Below are 9,004 nucleotides of genomic sequence, written 5' to 3'. Positions count from 1 at the left end.
AATTATTTCCAAAAATTTCATGTGAATTTTGTATCTTTGTCACTTACCATTACTTTAGGAAAACCATGAAGTCTATGGATTTTCTTCATGAATACTTTCGTCACTTGTCTTGCTACATATGTACTTTGAATTATGCAAAAACATGCATATTTTGTGAGTCTATCAACGATCACAAAAATGACATTCCTACCTTCATATTTTGTTAATCTTGTAATGAAGTTCATTGATGTCTCTTCCCATATTTAATTAGGTATGAGTGATAGCTAAAGTAATCCTGGAGTTTCTACCATCTCTTCTTTATTTCTCTGGGAAGCTTGACATTCTCTTACAAATTTTTGGATATCTTTCTTCATTCCTTTACCCTTTTTTAATCCTTTGATATGTTTTAAGGAACCCTACATGTTTCACCATCAGAGAATCATGGGACTCCCTAGACATTTATTTCTTAAACTTTGATTGAATGTATACAATATTTCTACTCATTTACCAAAGTATGTCTCTTTTCCATTCCCATTATTCTATAGAGTTCATCCCTTCCTTTATGCATTGTAATTTTTTAGTATTGTTGTCATTCTTCCATTCATGGAAAATTTCTTCTAGCCACACTAGAATAGAAGATGTAATAGGATATAAACCTGAGGTTTCTTTTATTATATAAATAGCATATGGTACTACATTTCCCTTCTCCTTTTTGTAGATTGTTTCAAAATAAAACCCTTGCATTTTTACTACCCATTTTTTATGTTCTTTTGATGACAATCCTTGCTTCAAAAAATATTTCATGTTATCATGGTCTATCTTGACCTTAAAATGCCTCCCAATGAGATACCATTGCCATTTTTTTATTGCATGTAAAATCGCTTCCATTTCCTTTTCATATGTAGATTTAACCGAATATTTTCCATTGATTTTTTTACATTCAAAATCCAATGGTATCCTTTCTTGTGTCAATATTCCTCTAATTGTTTGTCCTGATGCATCACACTCTACCATGAATGTTTTACCAAAATTAGGTGTTTCCAATATTGGTGTAGAAGATATAGCATCCTTTGACAGAGAGAATGCCAAAGTAGCCTCAGCATTCCATGCAAATGAATTTTTCTACAAGAGAGATGTGAGTGAGCCTAAAATATGTTTATAATTTGTAACAATTTTATGATAATATCCTATAAGTCCCAAATATTCTTTAAGACTCTTGATGTTGGTAATATCCAAATTTTTTTATTTGAAAAAATTGTAGTTAAACTTGTTAAAAATTATGAATGGATATTTTATTGATGTTATATTGATCACCATGAGGTATATATACCATGGTGTTGTAAACCTTGTAAATATTTTTACTTTTGCAGCTAATAAAATGATGATGTCCAAAACCATAAGACAATGAGCGCCTATACATGCTATGATTCCACAAGTGGGGAAAGGTAAGGGAGTCTAAGGAATTTATTCATGTATGAAAATCCTATGTTCTTTCTATCTGTTCTACATTACCATATTTAACTTATTTAATCCATGAGTAGTTGAGAAAACCATTTCCTAGAGTTAAGCCATCACCCCTATACTTTAACAATGTGTCTTATTCACATTCCATGAACAATAAGAAGTAGTGGGGGGGCTTTTTTGTTGAGAAACTATGTATGGAAATTTGAATGCGAAGAACGAGACTGAGAAAAAGAGAGGAAAATGAAGTTATAAATATTGGAACAATAGGCAAAAGAGTCAATACCATTTTACATCAGACCAACTATGAAAATAAAATACACCTATGTAAAGATCCAATAAACTAAGGCAATTTGCTTAGTGTTTTAGAATAAGAGAAGGAAGTCCTCCTTATGTTGTGAGGGGTGGGTAAAGTGGGCACCTAAAGCTGATCTTCCTTGAAAAATCTTGGTAGTGAAAATTGATTGGTTTTGACCCCATTTAGGTTGAACTCAGAGATCATTTTTCCTAATTCACTTTAATGGTATCATAGCTTGGCTAGGGGGTGGAATTCCATAGTGAAATATCTATGGTTGGGTGGAAATCACTCAGTCTCATTTTCTTTACTAGTTTGCAATTTTTTAAACATACACTTTTTCAACATTGTTTCCATTTCTTCATTTACAAAATATGTATGGTATTTGTTAGGAAAATGAATATTTTATATCTATTGAAAATTATCACCTATGAAAAATTCTCTCGTTATTTGATTTATGATCCATGGAAGGCTTAGTTCTTTTTATCTTCTTGAGTTCCATCCTCTCCAAACTTTATTCCTTCACATAGTAGGGATACATCTTATTTAGCTTTAAGCTCTTGTATACTAGTTCATACATTTTTTATTATGTATATTGTTTCATTTTAAATAGTATTTATGGATGTGCTTATAATTGGATCATTACGCTCTTGAACTCCAATTTATGTTAGATTTTAGTCTATATTTATTCCATGTTTCCCAACGTAAATTCCCATGTCCCATTGTGACCTACAAAGCACTCATGGATGTTCACATCCATTTTTTATGGTGAATGCAACTTTTATTTTCCATTGTGTATCCTTTACATCTAGGCTCTTTCTTGATATTGTTTTCCTTTGATTTTATGAATGCCCTCACAATAATTTCTTCTTTTGTTTCCATTGTTCTTAGTGGGGCCAAGTGGGTCATGACAGTAAAGATAATCAATTTTTGGTATGGTCTCCATTACACTTTAATGTCTTACCAAAATTCTAAAATTTATTGGCACGAGAACACCAAAATATTGTCCCGAGACTTTTGTTTTCCTCAAAGTTTATAAGCACCTTCAATGGTGTTAACTTCCCATCTCTAAATAATATGAAAAGTGAGATATGCTTCATCCCTAATATGGAATCCATTGGATTGAATAATGGCAAAAGAAAGGGTCCATTTAGGAAAATGTGGCTGTGAAAAATATAATGTACACTGTTTTTCATGAAAGATAGCCAACATTTACTCTCAATTTGTTTAGAATCTTGCCAAGAAACCCACTTTAACAAGGATCAAAAATCCATAGAACATGGGCCTATATCATGGTCCTATCAATAATATCATTTATCGTGCCAATCTAGTTTCCCATCAGATATCTCTACTCATTTTTATTAACAATAGTGGAATTTTAAAAATGGAAGGTATATACATATGTTTTTTTTCAAATTAAATTACTCTAAAATATAAGGAACATCTATAAGATTGAGAAAGAACAATCCTTTCTTATATATTTGTTATCACCTAGAGGCATCAAAGGAAAAGCTTAGCATTCCTAAGCTTCGTATGAAGTCTATCTATATTTAAAGGAAACATTACATGTTTTTTCCAATAATCCATATCTTAATGCTTGGTGGAAACTAGCACTGGTAAGATGAATTTGAAAAAAGTAAACAATTTGTATTGTATGGATATGCTTAGGATGAAATACAACTACAAAAGTATGTGGACATAGATTTTGTAAACCATTTATTTTTATTTGACGAAGATATTCTACCACAAAGAGGCTAGAGATTGCCACTTGTGAGTAACCAATTTATGTAATTTTTAGGATGGTATTGCTTCTATTTCATGAAAATAAGAGATAGCTATATCATACAAGATTTCCAACCTTTTAAATGAGTAAAAATAAATATTGTAGAAACTCATTTTACACTAAAAACTTCCTTTGCAAGAATATGGATCAAAATGATTCCAGATCTAGTTTGGAATCCTATGATTTCTTAGACTTGTAAAGAAGAACCATGTTTAATACTGAGAAGGGGTGGGGGGGTAAATCAATATTCTTATTACTTAACAAACAAAAAATCGCTTCAATACTTATCACTTTTTCATTTATGAAATAAGCAGAAAACCACACATGATCAAATGAACACATAAAACACAAGAGATTAAACATGGAAATCCATAAATAGAGAAAACTACAAAGCAATTTCTTCTTTGAATAATGATTGTAGGCACTAACCCATAGTTACAAAGTTTATAAGCACCCACTTGTAAGAGACACATATCCCCTTCAAAATTTTCAAGGCTCCAACCCATTAGAGACACCAATCCCCAATTTTTTGCAGGCACCCACCAATAGGGAACTTCAATTCGCTCTTGATTTTCAATAAAAAGAAATGTTGTAATATGGTATGTTCTCCATTAAACACTTTTTCTTCTTTCTATTCCACCTTTTGAAGTTACTTTGCACATATATTTTCTATACAACTCACTCTTGTTGTCCCTCTTATGTTATCACCATAAATTAGTTCAAGAACATTATTGTCTCTTTTATATGCACCTCTTAATCTCTTTGTTACTCCTTCTACACATTTTCACTCTTCCAACTCACCACATACCATTCTTTTTTTTGTGATTTTATAGTTTTGGCCCCTTCTTTACCATGGGTATCGATCCATGGTATTGGCGCATGGAATTATAACATCATTAGATCACATAATCTTCTTGACTAGATCAATGACCACCTTCTATTCACACCTAGTATCTTCATAGTTCTCTTGTGTTCTTATATAAAACACTCCTTTATTTCACGTCAAGTTCACCTCTTACCATAAATTTGAATTTATAGATGGCGCAAGAGAATTTAGTTCCTTTCCTTAAGCCATATCTTTATTTTCCTACATCCTCGTTTCCACATGAACTATTGTTGTAACTAGGGACTTATCTTAACATTGTTGTGATGAAGCCACTATCTTACCCTTTTGTTAGTAATAACAAATCGAATACAAGTGGAGCTCATATGCATGTATATCCCTTTTAAACTTCCTTCAATGTCGAGAGCTTAACATGTTACACCTCACGACTTGGGTCTCGGACCATAGGCTTAAACAACTTTCTTAATATATCCAAGATCTACACTAAACTTCAATCAATTAACTCTATTCACCCACATATGAATGGATGGTTATATTTCATTATTTTTGTGGAACAATGACCTAAAATGGAACCTTGACCATTTTTTTTCCTTATGAATATTGATTTAGGTTTTCTATTAGCAGTGAACTTGCTTCATGCCGAAAGGGATGGATATATGGATGTATCCTCCACATGGAACCTCACTTGGCCCAAAATTTTGTTCAAACCTCTTCACGCTCACTCAAATACATATTGCATGCATCGCTAGATCACTAAATGCCTAGATGTATGAATACTTTTGGATGTCCAAATAGACCAACAATGGCCCCAATGTGAATTCTCCCTTATGGAACTTCCATTTCGCATAGAACTATTGTTTATCATCCATTTCGAGAAAATAAACATACACAATAAAAATTCACCAAACGAGTCTCTTGGTGAAAATATCGAGGCCTTAGAGGTTGTCACATCGATCCTCTATGGACCAATCAGAACTTGCCACATAGTCCTCTTTTCTAATTCAACTCTGCCATGCCTATACCAAGTCATCTACTAAGTCATGTTTATGCCATGTGTCATTTACCAATGTCCAATTGGCCACCCAAAAATGCCAAAACTGAGTGCCACATGTCATTACATTCGATTTCCACATCGATGAATTATGTCACTCGGTGCCACCTGTGAGTATAGACAAAAATCCATAGATCTAATGATTTTCTTAAGTTGTTCTTTGTTGCACCCCTCAATGCTTGAATGCCCATATGTTAGGAACAAGTTTAAATGTATATGGTATTTAAATATCCTAGTGGAATCGTGATGATTTAGTGCACCATGGATGATCGGATGCCCGGATTTTTCCAAACCTTTCCCATATGGAATATCGATTGAATTCATATTTACTCTAAACACATTTTTCTCTTCAATTCCTTTGGAGTTAGGAGAAGTTCCATATACCATTGGAAAGGTCTTAAAGTGAGTTGTGAATTACACACGTATCATTCTCATTTGGCCTAAGGAACTAGAGAAGAAGAGCATTTAGAGATAGGACACCCAAATTGCAACTTCATCTTCGAAAACAAGCTAGAAAACATTTATGGCAACATATTTGACATCATTAACAATATGGTATGCACCACACACACTCAAAAATCCCTCATGTTGCTTTTGTTGCTTGATATTGGTTTGGCTCCACCTAAACTTCCTTGTGCACTTCCTTTAACATTAATCAGACTGCAAACTTGCACAAGACTTCCTTGGATATCAATCACACTATAGTTTACATAAATGACAACATATGTGCAAAAAAGAAACCATTATAATCTTAGGGGAAGTTCCTTGTTTTCCATCCTACTTTAGCACATACAAGAAAATAAATTTGGCCTTTGATGTTTTTAATCTAGATTTCATCCTATATATCATTTTCCTATAAAATTTTGTAATGTTGTATAAATATAGATAGATTTTAATGCTATTAGCTATTCTAAGTAGTAAAGCTATGCCAGTGACTTTTCATGATCCAATGTTGTTAATTATTGTATATGTCGAGACCTATTCCTCATCTCCTTTCTCCTTTTTGATTGGATGGGGCATGTGTTTTGGTTATGGCGGTGCATGGAAAATCTACATTAATTCCATATGAAGTAGTCTCCCCTCATATTTCTAAATGCTTTATGAGATAGTTGTCATTTTCTAATCATTTTGATTTGAAAAATTATTTAATAGACAAAAATTGATAATATGTTCGTGACTATATTTTAAGGGATTATCAAGGTTGTTCTTAAAGTTCATTTCAAAGGGCCTTTATGGTAGTATGAGACAACTACTCTATCTCCCTTGTTTTATTTTCGGATTGTATATTTATTTTTCAATATTGAAGTTATGAAGTGTGATATTTTTAGTTTCCTTTTTTTGCATATGTTAAGTACGTGAGAAACTTCCTACTAAAATTTAATTAGCATATGTATCCAAACACTCAGTAATTAAAGCCCAAGCTTAAATTGGATCCTAATTTTGTCAATTAAATATTCTCTTTTCAAAGCTTAACTACTAAAAGTCGCATTCCAAAAAGAAAATTGATTGGAATATCTGTAATTGGATATGATAGTTGTGAAAATGTTCTTAGGAACATGCCATTTTGTAATAGTTTGGATATTTTGAGAGCCCAACTTAACTCCTTTTGTTGAAACAATATGACCCAAATACTCTACTTCTTGTTTTGTAAAAGAAAATTTGGAACTTTTTACATATAATTGATTTTTATCAAGCATATGTAGAACTTTGTCCACATGTTTAATTTGGTCTTCCCATGATTCACTATAGATAAGTATATTATCAAAGAAAGCCAACACAAATTTTCTAAGATGGGGTTGGAAATTGTTATGTCCCTATAATACTAGTATAGCCCCCTTATTATTATCGTTAGTGTAGCCCCCTTATTGTTATTTTTGTGCCCATGTAGCCCCCATATTGTTATTGTTGTTCCCCATAGAGGCCCACTATTGTTATTGTTGTGCCCTTACATTATTATTATTATGTATGCTTTGATTATATTGTGACCCTTTAGACTCCTATATATACCAAGGATGCCATGTCATTTGAATATTCCAAGACTTGTTTATTTATGTGATGTAAATTGAGTTTTCCCCTTGAAGAGGTAAATTTTCAAGTCATTGATCTATATTTTCTTTCGTTTTGTGACCTGGCTGTATAACATTTGCTATCATAGCTTTGGATTCTAGGGTTTTGATGCTTCAAATAGGTCATCTTGGAATTTTCACTATAACTTTTTTTTCTACAAGTATTCAAAAGCAGAAATTTCAACCGCATGGAGATGAAATATTGCTAAAATTCTTGTAAAACATTTATATCTTGATTCACTATATTTTCTGAGATATGGTCCAAAGAAATTAGGGTTTCTGCATGCTCCAAAATTCAGTTTCAAACAGGAGACCTAGGGAATATTGTCATAACTTTCTCTATGAGCATTGGATTTGAATTTCATAACAATTAAATGAAATAACACAGACTTTATTTTTTTGGATATCATTTTCATGGCCGAAGGTTGAAACAGTGACACCTGGCATTCCATACAAGTTCGGTCTACTAACTAGTCCATAACTAGGTCGTCGTGGGAGATTGGGCATAAATTTACCATGGGGAAACCAATATCGGTCTAACTTCTGGCATTAGAAAGAAGACTCAAAGGGACACCATGACAAAATTTTAGACCTTGGAGAGTCGAATTAAAAAGATGCAATAATTTTAATATTGAGATCCTAAAAGCAAGAAAAAGGTTTGTATTTTTTTTAAATTGCATTTTTGGTTGAAAAATCAGTTTGAAGTGATTTAAAGGGCATATTGAAGCATAAATATTAGTATTTGGTTCTAAAATGTCTCTCAAATAAGAGGAAGAATTGCAACATTATATATCAAAATTACTAGACCAAGTGCAACAAATTTCACTTTCACAAAGAGAAACCAAAGATGAACTAAAATGGGACATGGATGGTTTCAAAGCATAAATAAAAGGGGACGTGGATGGTATAAAAAGTGACATGAATGGTTTAAAAGTAGACATGGAAAGTTTGGTAAAGTTTCTAGAAGAAAGGCTTCTTGGCGGTGATAAGGTATTTCATGAAACTCATGAAGAAAACAAACGAAATGTGAATCATGACTTTAGAGACTCCAACTTTAGGATGAAGATGAACCATATTCCAAATATTGATATTCAGAAGTTTGATGGAAAGGATATGGTAACATGGAAACTGTGTGAAAATTCCACAAATGAAATCCCTACTGCATCAACTGATGACATTACTCCTATTTGTTAATTCCTTTAAACAAATTACTTGCAGTTTCCTATGGAAAATATCATAATACATACACTAAAGCCTTCACTTAATTAAATATTATGAATAAACAATATACTAAGGAAGAAAGAAAATACAACACAATGGACACCGTTATTTTTGGACAAATGTCCCTAGAAAAACCCAATGCGGGAAAACAGTGCAATAGATCTGAGGATTTTATTATTATGTAGGAGAAAATCTGAGTACAATCCTTCGATGCTTAACTAGAAATTTGATACAGAGAGAAACTGGACAAAATTAATGGTGAAATGATCTCACCCTGTAACTGGGAGAATATGAGTTTGATCAC

The sequence above is a fragment of the Pinus tabuliformis genome, chromosome 3_1 (assembly GCF_031772625.1).
Source record: "Pinus tabuliformis cultivar Carrire ecotype Pingquan chromosome 3_1, CPIR1, whole genome shotgun sequence".
NCBI classification, from domain to species: domain Eukaryota; kingdom Viridiplantae; phylum Streptophyta; class Pinopsida; order Pinales; family Pinaceae; genus Pinus; species Pinus tabuliformis.
The sequence above is the reverse complement of the archived record's forward strand: the minus strand, read 5'-3'. Positions refer to the sequence as shown.